General features: G+C 40.8%; 1 pseudogene across 1 annotated transcript in view; it reads left to right on the plus strand.

Annotated features, from left to right (window-relative positions):
* The first annotated feature begins 2,457 nt into the window (after positions 1-2,457).
* LOC146316972 (unconventional myosin-IXAb pseudogene) overlaps positions 2,458-12,029 on the plus strand; it is a 70,301-nt pseudogene continuing 60,729 nt past the window's right edge. The window contains exon 1 of the transcript XR_014771751.1: positions 2,458-2,805. The product of XR_014771751.1 is annotated as an unconventional myosin-IXAb pseudogene (transcript). The remainder of the gene's footprint in view (positions 2,806-12,029) is intronic.

A 12,029-nucleotide genomic window follows, 5' to 3' on the forward strand; every position in this document is an offset into this window, starting at 1 on the left:
CCACTGTGTGTGTTATTTCTATGCACCTCAAAAAGAGTCGAATTTCACCGAACACCCCTGCGGTGATAACAAAAATGAAATGACACTGACCTTTCAACTGACAAATCCATTTTGACAAGGAGGAGTGTTGTGTGAGGGGAGTATTGACTCACTGGGAGCTTGTTGTCAACACGTCTCAAAGAGGAAAGAACCTGTTACTCATTCCTATCATTAAGTCACAGAAATACTCCATCATTTCTACAACAACACTGAATCGACGTCAAACACACTTCTTACTGTATCTACACCCCCCCCCCCCCCCCCCCCCTTACATATTTTAAATATATAGTTTGAAGACACTACAGGCGTACAGATATTAATGCTGTTTGACAGTTGCAAGCAGAGGTGGCAAAAGTACACACAGTCATTACTCAAGTAGAAAAAAAAGACTCTGGTGAAAGTAGAAGCACTGATTCAGCGTCTTTCCTCAAGTGAAAAGATAAAAGTTCAGGCTCTGTATGTATTCAAAGTATAAAACTAAAAAATTCCCTCTGAAGGACATTTCTATCGTTTGTTTCCATGTGAAGATAACTGAACGTCACCTTTCCTCGGCTATTCAGTCTCCTTCTCCGCCTGTTTCATCTTGTTATGTTTTTTTGTTACATATTTTACGTTTTTTTTAATATTGTTGTCTTTTTCATCTTGCTATGTCTGTTTTGTTATGTTTGGAATTTTTCGTCTTGTTACGTCTCTTTTGTTTTGTTGCACATTTTATGTTGTTTTTGTTTTGTTACGCCTTTTTCATCTTATGTCTTTTCCATCTTTTTTGTCTTGTCAAGTTTTTGTAAGCCGTGTTTGTCTCGTTTCATCTTGTTGTCTTGTAATTTGTTTTTGTCTTGTTATGTCTTTTTCATCTTATTATGTCTTTTATGTTGTTTTTGTCTTGCATTGTCTTTTGCTTCTGTTTGGTCTTGGTATGTCTTTTTAGTTCTGTTACTTTTTTGTGTTTTGTTACAAATTTTATGTTGTTTTTGTCTTGTTACGTCTTTTTGTCTTGATAAATCTGTTCTGTTTTCTTATGTCCTTTTCATTCTGTTATGTCTTTCATGTCGTTTTTTTGTCTTATGTCTTTCGACAGACATTGTCGGTTGTCATCCCAACCTTTCGTATTTCAGCCTGTTACATAATTTTTTTTTTTATCTTGTCACATCATCTGTCTATCCTGTGTGATATGCACTGATGGATACACCAAGAAATCGTCTTTTCTATTTAATTATTATTTTTCCATTCATGTAGGTTGAAAACAGTCTTGATGTTGGAACAGCAGCAATGATGCAAAATAAAAATAATAAATAATTCCTCTCAAATACATTAAAACTAAAGTAATGAGCCTGTGTTGAAAATATAAGAAGCAGAAAGTGAAGATATCTGTATTAAAATGTTGGGAATAAAAGTAAAAAGTATTTGTACTTAGTTACTTCCTACATCTGTTTACAGGTAAAGAAAACACCGTCTGCACCACACAGCCATGTGACCTGTTACAACATTTTGCCAGATGTCTAGCCTCTTTGTTTTTTTTTGGTAAGTCTGCCAATCTTAAACCACTAACAGTTTGTCTACATGCCCAAGGCTACAAATCATTAGTGATGATTATTTATCAGATATCACTGCCTTGATACTATGTGAATGCACCAATCATCCCTACAGTGTTGTCATATTGATATAGTGGTATTTGGTCAAAAATATATGATGTCATAGGTCAACAATCAATACTTTAATTTAAATATCTAAAATTGACAAAATATTTTTTATTTATTAGCAGGCCATGTCAAATAATTCAAAACAACATACATTAGGAGGGTCCCAGGTATATTTTCTATCTTGTAAGGGGTCCATGGCTGAGAAAAAAAAGAAATTGAGAACTTCTGGTTTATGTACATTGGATCCGCCCCTATTAAATCAGCAATAAATAAAAAGATGAATAAACAAATAAATAAATAAATAAATAAATATGCAATATCTCAACACCAGTAAACCTCACAGTAACACACTTTAAATCATTTAAAATTAAAGTAGTAATTTCCCTGGTTCATCCAGCAGTCTTTGTGTGTGTGTGTGTGTGTGTGTGTGTGTGTGTGTTTGTGTGTGTGTGTGTGTGTGTGTGTGTGTGTGTGTGTGTGTGTGTGTGTGTGTTGGGGATGGGGGTGTCCACACTTTTGGCCACACCCCTCAATCATGTCAGTCATGTGCTGAGTGACACTGCCTGTCTGTCTGCTATCAAACCCTTCATATTCTGTCTGGTAAAAAATAATAATAATAGCAATCCTAAATTTCTTCACTTGAAAACAGTTGTTGTTTTTATTCCACAGGAGGGTCCTCCCATCATCCCACCCACCCATTACACTGCTACACAGCTCCCACCCCACGGCCCTGGCACGTGGACGCGCAGCGCGAGTACACGCACGGTACGAACGACTGGCAGGCAGCAGCAGCAGCAGCAGCGGCTGTAGACGAGAAGAAAAAGGAGAGCAGAGCGGAGCGGAGCAGACAGGAGCTGAGGGAGGACGGAGGACTCAAAACAGAAGCTCTCAGGACTACGACAGACAGAGAGGAGAGAGGACACGGAAAACTGGATGGTATCTGCGGCAGATTTGGAGCTTTTTTGCGGCGGGATACGTGGTGCGGACTGTTACGCACGACAGCGTTTCCCTGCGGTAAAATCAGCCTGAGTTTTTTGGACAGGAGGCGCACGGCTTGCCTGCTCTTCCTCGTCAGAGAAGAGGGTTTCTGGCGGAGCAGCTGACTGAAGGCACACTGGAGGAGGAGGTAAGCCTCATTTTCTCCTTCAGGTCCACACAGTATTTGGGTGTTACTGTCAGTAAAACGCACCAGGGAGTGGAGAATGTCAGACCTCCGTCTCGTCTGTCAGGTTAACATCAGCTGCAGCTCCTCATTCACATGTAATATCACACCACGTAGCATGAATTATCATGATAGAAATGGCTCGACATGGTCAGAATACCCTCTGTACGCACCCAGGGCTCCAAGCCTTCTCCCCTCCTCCCCTCTCCTCTCCTCTCCTCTCCTTCCCCTCCTCACCTCACCCCCTTCATCGCCACCGCTGCCGCCGCCGCCGCCGCCTCGGATAAATGTCACGCTGTTTTCTTACATAATGCGTAAATGTGCTGTGCAGTTACAGATGTGTGTACGCTGGACGCCACATCTGGGCTGCAGTTTTGAGTCTGACAGGCACAGTGCAGCAGCAGCAGCAGCAGCAGCGGTAATGAACGTGACGCACTCACTGATATAAATGAGAGGAGACCCATCCAGAGCGGTGCTGGTTGTCGCAGAGGATGGGTCGGTGTTGTTTACGTTGGTGGTGTAAACGCTTTGTTTCGTGTCTGCTACACGGTGCTGAGAGCTGTGACGGACGCCTGTGACATTTTTCGTCATGTGTGAGACTTGCTTACATCACACTGCTGCTGCCTGATGGAGCTGAGGTTCATTACAGCTGGACTCAACGAGCCTCAGCTGCTGTGTGAGCGCTGAAACACTGGTGATGGAGCTGTGGATGGAGGTTAATGTACAGTCTGGAAGGGCCAGGGATCCACACAGAACCATCTGGTTCAAAGAAGCCTTTTTAAAGACAGGGTTCATCATGGGGTCTTTGTAAGACAATGGGTTCCATGAAGAACCCAAAGAAAGAGGTCCTTGTCAAGGCTTCTTTGCACCATAATATAGAAGGGGACTGGTTTGGTTCTAGATAAAACCCCTGGAATATAAGAGGGTTCTTGGATGAATTCCGTGGGTTTGTTCCAGATAAAACACCTGGAATATAAAAGGGTTCTTGGTAGAACCCCTGGGTGGCATCTGGATAATACACTTGGAAGATAAAAGGGTTCTTGGTAGAGCATCTTGGGTTTGTTCTTTATAAAACAGAATCTTTTAAAAAGATTCTTGGTTGAACCCCTGGGTGGGTTCTAGATAAAACCCTGGAAATATAGCAGGGTTCTTGATTGAACCCCCTGGGTGGGTTCTGGATAAAATTCTTTATATTCCAGGTGTTTCATCTGGTACAAACCCAGGAAGTTCAACCAAGAAGTCTTTTAGATTCCAAGTTTCTTGGTTGAACCTTCTGTGTGGGTTCTAGATAAAACCCCTGGAATATATACAAGGGTTTTGATAGGACCACCTGGATGGGTTCTTGTTAGCACCTTCAGAAGGAGGAAAGATTCTGGACTGAACCCTCTGGGTGGAACGATTACACCACGGAAGGGTTCTTTGTAGAACCTCTCATAGGGGGCTCTGGGTGAAACCTTTTTGCAGGTGGTTTTAGGTATAACCCTTTATGTTGGGGTTCCAGGCAGAACTTGCTGAAAGGATTTTCCAAGTGGAACCTTTAGAAAAGCTTCTACGTGGAAGCAAGAAGGGTTCCCTGTGGAGGCAAGCCAAAGAACCCTTCATGGTTCTAGTTGGAGCCTTCAAGTGTTGGGTTGTGATGTGATGTAATAATCAGAATCTATCTATCTATCTATCTATCTATCTATCTATCTATCTATCTATCTATCTATCTGTTGATCACAACAAACAGCCACAGACAAACAAATCAGTTATAGAAGAGACTGAAGCTCCTTTAATTCCATTAACACACCATTTTGTCACATACCTGCAAATTTACTTTGTCAAGGTTTGAGCTGAAATGATGAGTCAAGTAATCATTCAGTAAATGGAGAGAAAATTAATCTGCACCTTGAGTCATTTTAAGTGAAAATGCCAAAAATTCACATGTTTCAGCTCCTTAAATGTGAATATTTGCTGGTTTGCGTAGTCGTCCATGATATATTCTGTTTGTTTGTGGGACAAAGCATGCACTTCTACTGTTTTGTGAGTTTTAAATTACTTGATTCTTCTCTAAAATAATAAGAGATAAACTGACAATGACAGTAGTTGTTAGTTGCAGCTCTGGTCAAGATTAAGATAAACTGTAGTCTGCAAATGAAGAGGTGAAAACGGTGATATGAGGTGAAATAATGGCACGGTTGAAGGCAGAGAAGAAGAATAATGAAGCATTCATGGTGTAAAGATGCCTGAAGGTATTCGTCATGTTTAATTTAGGGCTGCTACCTTTATAAAATGTCAGAAGATAGTCAAAAAATGTTCATCCCAGTTTCTTAAAGCCCAAGGTGATGTTTTTAAATGTCTTTTGTCCAAAACCCAAAGATATTCAGATATTCTCAATTTGATGATAAACAGAAAAAAGCAGGAAGTCTCCATATTTGACAGCATTTTCTGTCACTTGTGCATGAAACATTACTTTAATGATTGATTGATTATACTGTCATTTAATAGTTTAATTCTTTTTTTTTTGCTGTTGTTAATTGCATCTTGTGAAAACATGTCAGTTTTAATTATAGGGCAAAAAAAGTGAAATCAACTTGATTTTTTTCTGACTATATGTAGGCTTTAAAACAGGAAGACGTTGTGTTCCAAATTGCTTTACAGAATAAAGTGTTTTAAAATAGTGAAAGTGGAGAAATAGCCTGGAAAATGTACAGGAAATGATGGTTTAAAGGCACAGAACAGGAGTATTGGAGCATAAATCCAGTTCAGGTATCTTTCATGTGAATTTGACACAGTTACTCAGTTTTGAGCTGAAAAGCTGCAACAAACAAACAAAAGTGGGTTTGTTGTCCAGACTTCAGTTGGAGCTGAAAATAGGTTGAATGCAGTCAGCTGACATGTTAAAACAGGCCTGAATGTCCTCAGCCAGACCAGACCAGACCAGCAGTGCCCCCGAGGTCTCTGTCCACGAGCCTGAAAGAGCTTCAAGAGGTGACCCACCCTGCTCCTCCTCCTCCTCCTCCTCCTCCTCCTCCTCCTCCTCCTCCTCCTCCTCCTCCTCCTGCTGTGGCTCTGAAAGTGCCTGTGTTGAGCAACAGCACCGTGGAGCCGAGTCTCTGCCGGCCTGTGACAACGTTCATGAAATGCCACAGGGAGGGAGATAAAGTCCTTACAGGTGGATTATTTTGAAATGCCAGGACAGACGAGAGCTTCTCACCTCCTGCAGGAGATCTGCAGTCGTCTCGTCTGACTCCCCCCCCCCCCCCACACACACCCCCGCCCCCCTCCGCTGCTGGTTCAGGCGGAGGAGAATTCCCTTATTGCGCTGTCAACTTTGCTGACATTAACATTTCATTCAGGTTATTATGTAAGTGGCAAAGCCCATGAGAGCAGCACTGAAAACATTGCTTTGACAGCTCCAGCTGCCCAGTGAATGTACTCATGAGCGCGGCTTGAAAGCAACTCAGAATTGCCTCGTTTTTACACGTGTGACAGATGAAGACGTCACGGCAGAGGAGCATCTGTAATGCCTTTTTCTAGCCATTTGCTGTCAATATAAACATCATAAATGCAATTACATACAAGGATAAGGGTGATGAAACAGGACATACTTCAATTCATAGAATTAAGCCTCTAATCTCCTTTTTCTAGAGCTGTTTGAGGACACTACAGGTACTTATAGAGGTGGCACTTTCTTTAGCATCAACACTAATATCTTCTGCGTCCATCTGAAGTGCTTGCTCTGTTTTCCAGACATTTTGAGATCGCTGTCAGACGCTCAATCAGTATTACTAACTCCACTTTGCATCCAAAAAGAGGAGAAACAATTATCTGTCCTTGTCCCAGATTAATGGAGCTGCTCCACTGAGATTAAACCGGAAACAAACTCTTTAAAGGCTTAATATGGTGTAAAAATAATTTTTGAATATAACGCAGTTCATATTAAGGATGTGATACTTTTTCCAAGACATCAGAAACCATCCAGAATCATGCAAGCTGGCTTGCTAAGTTTTGTGCACTGAGAGAGGTTGGAGAGGTTCCTCTTTTAGGTACTTTCACACCTGCAGTTTGGTTTATTTAATCTGGATTAAGACAAAAATTATATATTGCAGCCTTTTAATGGTGAGCAGGTAGAAACAGGCTGGGAAAGAGGTGTTTTATGATGCACATTTAGCACAGTACAGCTAGAGATTACTAGGTTTCACTTGTTTTTTTAATGAGAAACGCCTAAATACAGCCGTCCTAATGACTTTTCACTCTCTGATTCTGCACCCACACTTAATGATCCTGCATAAATATATAGGCCATGTCAAAGATTGCTTACTTTACAGCTGGCGACCAGCAGATGAATTTAAGAGGAGTTTAGTGTTTGAAGTCATACTAAAATCTTTTAGTTGGTCTGTTTTGAGTCCATTTGGAAGTGATTGTTTAGTTTTCATCAGAGTTTTATTGACAGATTTCATTCCGGCCTCAACAAAATGAGTTTCAGCTGATTCAGACATGTTAGATGTGAACGCGTCCTTACGTCAGTGCACCAGTATTATGTGAGTTCACAAGGGTCTGCTAGAGTCCATGTGGTCGCTACAGGCTCTGATCTGATACGCATGTGTGGAACGCGTCCTCCAAGCAGACTCCAGAAAGTAGTCAAAGCTAAAAAGGCGTCCGTGGTGTCTGCAGCTGTCCATGTACGTTCTTGTTTACAAGTACAATTCAACCGTAAATTTAAATATCCAATAATGTCTCCTAAAAGTTCAGTTGAGTACTAAATTGTTTTCTTAATGATGTTGTGTTGCTGGCAGGATTAGTTCAGAAGTGCATTTTTTTGGCGTGAATTTCTGTGCCACACTGGAGTCACGAGGATGTGGTCGGAATGGATGGAGGAAGTACAAAGCACAGAGTGCGGGGTTTCACTTCCAAACTTCCATCTGTGGAAAGGTTTAGGCAACAAAAGCACTTAAGGTTAGGAGAAGGTTGTGGTTTCAGTTAAATGTTGACAATCATGTTGTGTCTCAAGTAGCTGCAGACTTTTTCTATCCAAGACCACGATCTTTCCGAAGTCCTTCCAGCGCCTAAACACAACCAGAAAAAGTTTGATTCTGCTGTAGTCATTATGAGTACATGGTGAGCGCCAAGATTGGATATTCTGGTAGAAAAACAATTAAAAAAAACTTTGTTGAAAATGGACATTTTGCTGATATATTAAATATCAATATTTTTGCAACTTCCCAGATTCATTAATTAACTAAATTTCCTGGTGTCACCAGAAAACTATTGTCTGCTCCAGTTTAGGTGTATGTAAACATTAGAGCTGCAATGAATAGCTGATTATTAATCAACTATTAAATTATTAGCACATATTATGATAATCATCTTTAGTCATTTTTTAAAGAAAAAAATGTCAAAATTCTCTGATTTTAGCTTCTTGAATGTGAATATTTTCTGGTTTCTTTTCTTCTCTATGACAGTGAGCTGAATATTTTTGGGTTGTAGACAAAACAAGACATTTTAGGATAATTTTCATCATTTTATTGAGCAAAAAACTGATTTATTAATTGAGAAAATAATCAATACATTAATCTATAATTAAAATAAACATTAGTTGCAGCCTTAATGAACATACTTTGTAAAACAGCAGGTGGAAATAACAGTGAATGTCTGAAGTGGATTATTGATTTATGTCTCAGCAAAGAAACAAGACATGTTTATGTTGTCAAACTGTACATTTAGAGTGTTTACCTCTTCTTTATGTTTTTTAACGGATAAACAACAGGCCTGTATGATCCCATAGCTCACATTTTTTCATAGCAACTGACATCCAATCAGTTTTCTCTCAGATTTGTCATAATCTACATGCTCCGATGATGATGTCTGTATTATATCATGGAGATAATCTCATCATCAGATTTAGGGCGGAGCTGAAGAGCTGAAAATCATTTCAATCCAGAGGCACACTGACCTGCATTTCTGTTTTCGTTCGACCTCTTTAAGTTTGCGGCTTTAAGAAAAGCCGTTTTGTTGTGTGTAACTGGTTGCCACTGGATCCCAGTGTCCCCGCTCGAGCAGTCAAATCACGCTCGAACCTGCTGCTGCAACGCTCCAGGCTTCATGTAAGACAATACCAGGATGAGGTCAATGTTTCACATACCATGTCAGTGCGGCTATATGCATCTCTAACCAGGTGTATTTATAGAGCCTTCCACAATGGCGGTGGAGGTGGTGGTGGTGTGTGTGGCATCTTAAATAGCATCTGTCTTTGTCCTGATGCAGATAAGAAGGCTTGAGAAGATTCTACAGTGAAGTAGTCAGGTTTCCATTGTTGTCAGTGCAGACTGTCAGATTGACAATAATCCTAGTAGTGTTTTTTTTCATGAATCAGACCTGATATTTTGATGAGCAAAACACATTATTTTGTTTTATTAACTGTTGCAAAGATTGCAGGATCAGCTTTCTCACATTTCCATCAAACCTTTATAACTTAACATTTTGAAGCCTGCAGCAGCAGAGCGTTTTATCATGTTTTTTTATTGAGTGAGTGAGTATTATCTGGTTGTATTGAGCTGTGAGGGTTTTCTTTATGTGTCGTTTCGCTGAGCTGCAGTGATATTGGTGTCTCACAGCCTTCATTTTAAACAGCCGGTCATATGGCTGTAATGCATTCTGGACGATTGAGGCCACTATCAGTGGAGTAATCAGCATGGCTTCCTGTTCTTTGTCTGGGTTTGCTGCTGTATTTTTGTCGTGATACATCTGTGCAAAATTCCAAATTTGGCATTTACTCTTTGATTCTGCAGGACACCAACATGTGACATTTACTAGTAATATTTCAGGTACAAAAATCTTGCAATTTAAAGGATACATCTGAAGATATTCCAGATTTCTCTTGCTGTCAACAAATCCCATGAAGAAACAAAACAAAAGCAACAATGACTTGATCATTTATCTACATATCTGAATCCTGATGTTATCCTTCTGTGAATAGAGCTTCATTTGAGCCCAAAAAGTATTAAAAACACCCACAAACTAGCCACAGTACTGGGTGATGCATTCCTGTTATTATGATGAGCTCAGCCACTGCAGGTTATTTTGACGCCATCCCACAAACACCATCCTGCTGCAGTAAATACTCAGTAGAGAACCAAATGTGTATTAATGCACCACTGAAAATAGTCCCCAACAAGTGCACCATTTACTCCTGCATGAGTGACGTTGGCCAAAAACCACAACGTCCAGCTCTTTTAAGAAATATTTGAGCCTTCCTAAAAAATAAATGTATGTTCCTGATCTGTTTTTGACTGAATCTTCAGAAAGAACCAGTGAACTGGGATTGAATGCCACAGAAATGCAAGCTATATAATGTATGCTATATTTAGAATATTTTCTCGGATTTACTTTGCTTTGCCTTTTCTGATAGGAAAATGCTGTTATATAAACCAAATATCACTCTCTCCAAACCAACCAGACTCCACTGGCGAAATCAGTAATTTTACCTTGCAGAACACAGGAGATGCTGGTCTACCACCTCCTTGATCTGTTAGTTTACTTGTGTTATTGTGTAACTTTGGTTTCTTAACTGGTTAGTTTGGATTCACCAAAGTCACATGATAGCACAAACAAGCTAACAGATTGAGGCAGTGGTAGGCCAGCAACTCCCGTCTAGTGCAAGGGAAAATTACTGACTTTGCAACAGGGGTTTGCAGGGAGCAATGTTTGGCTCGTGTAGCATCCATGTCTGGTCAGAAAAATAGTGTCTGAAGGCAAAGTAAAGTGATGAAAATGTTCTAAATATAGCGTGCAGTTAAACTGACAGATTTCTTTTAGATGGGCCTTTTTTAAGTGACAAAAATACAATTTGCTGCTGACCCTGTCCACAGTAGTTCATTGCTTAGCTTCCTTGCTGGTTACTCCTGCTGCTTCTCCAAGTTAGGGGCGTGCTGACCACCATCTACTGTAGGTAACGCACTGACTATGGATAAGTACCCCACACAACTCCACTTTAAATAACCTGAACTATCCCTTTAAGTCACATCTGGTCACATTTTTCCTATCCAGGGATTTGATGTGTCCTTTAATAAACGATTTTCCTGAACATTGTCACAGTCAGTTGGATTGTTCGGTGGAACCGTGGCCGCTGACACACACCGCTGACCTCTGTTGACTGACAGTGGTTTATCACGGTGTTCTGATGGTCAGAGTTCTCTAAACATTTAAGTGAAATCCGTCATATTAACCACGGTCTGAATCGGACGAGGATAACCTCACGCCGGCACATCTGCTCCTGTTTAAAGTCTTCATCCACAGTGGAGGTTAATTCACGAACACGTTCTCCTTGTTATGTTTTACACGTTCTTTAGAGAATAACACTCAAAGAAACCATGTCCAAAACAAAAAAAGACAGGCGGCGAGAAATCCTACCTCTCTCTTGTGCAGCTGTCCAACAATATTAGATTCCCTTTCACTTTTTCCACAGTCTCCTTCAAAGGCGTAGCTGTACTATAATGTGTGTCACTGGCACAGATTGTTAGCATGATAGCAGAAGTCCTTTTGATTTCAACATGGCTTGATTCTTAGCGGGGCGCTGCTGTTTGTTGTTCTTTCAGCTGTTCAAAGCCGGGCCCTCAGTGAATTTCTGCATCTATTATCGCTTCTCACATCTCTTTGTATTATTTATTTAACCTCATTCTATGGCTGTCGCTGCTGTAGGCATAAACACCACATTTCTCATTGTGCAAATAAACGTGTCCTCTTATTTTTTTTTTTTTTTGATTTGACGTGGAGGATTCTAGCCCTTGATTGTACTTCTTGCAACAGGCAGCAGCTGCTGAGGGCACGGATCAGTCCCCTGGCGCCGCCCGGGGCAGAGAGCAGCCAGCAGCATCGCCACGCTCCGCTCCGTCCTGCTCGGCTGATCACAGATGGAGAGATAGGAGGAGAAAGTTTGACAGGGAACAGGGATGATTAAGAGGAGGAGTGAAGGCATTAATACATGTTGAAGGATTCATTTTAAATCAGCCAGACAACAGGCGCTCTCTGCAGATCAGGACTGTGCCTCTGGCTCATATGACACTACTCTCATCTGTATAGAGTAAGTTATTAAAGGAAATGTGGGTCTAGATTTTAGAGGTTTGTCCATCATTTCTATCCAATGTGATAACATAATACTCTGCACACTAAATGCTGAGAGGTTTTCATTGGTGGCGTGTTACTGTGGG

Source organism: Lutjanus erythropterus, chromosome 13, assembly GCF_056507025.1.
Source record: "Lutjanus erythropterus isolate fLutEry1 chromosome 13, fLutEry1.hap2, whole genome shotgun sequence".
Classification (NCBI taxonomy): Eukaryota; Metazoa; Chordata; class Actinopteri; order Lutjaniformes; family Lutjanidae; genus Lutjanus; species Lutjanus erythropterus.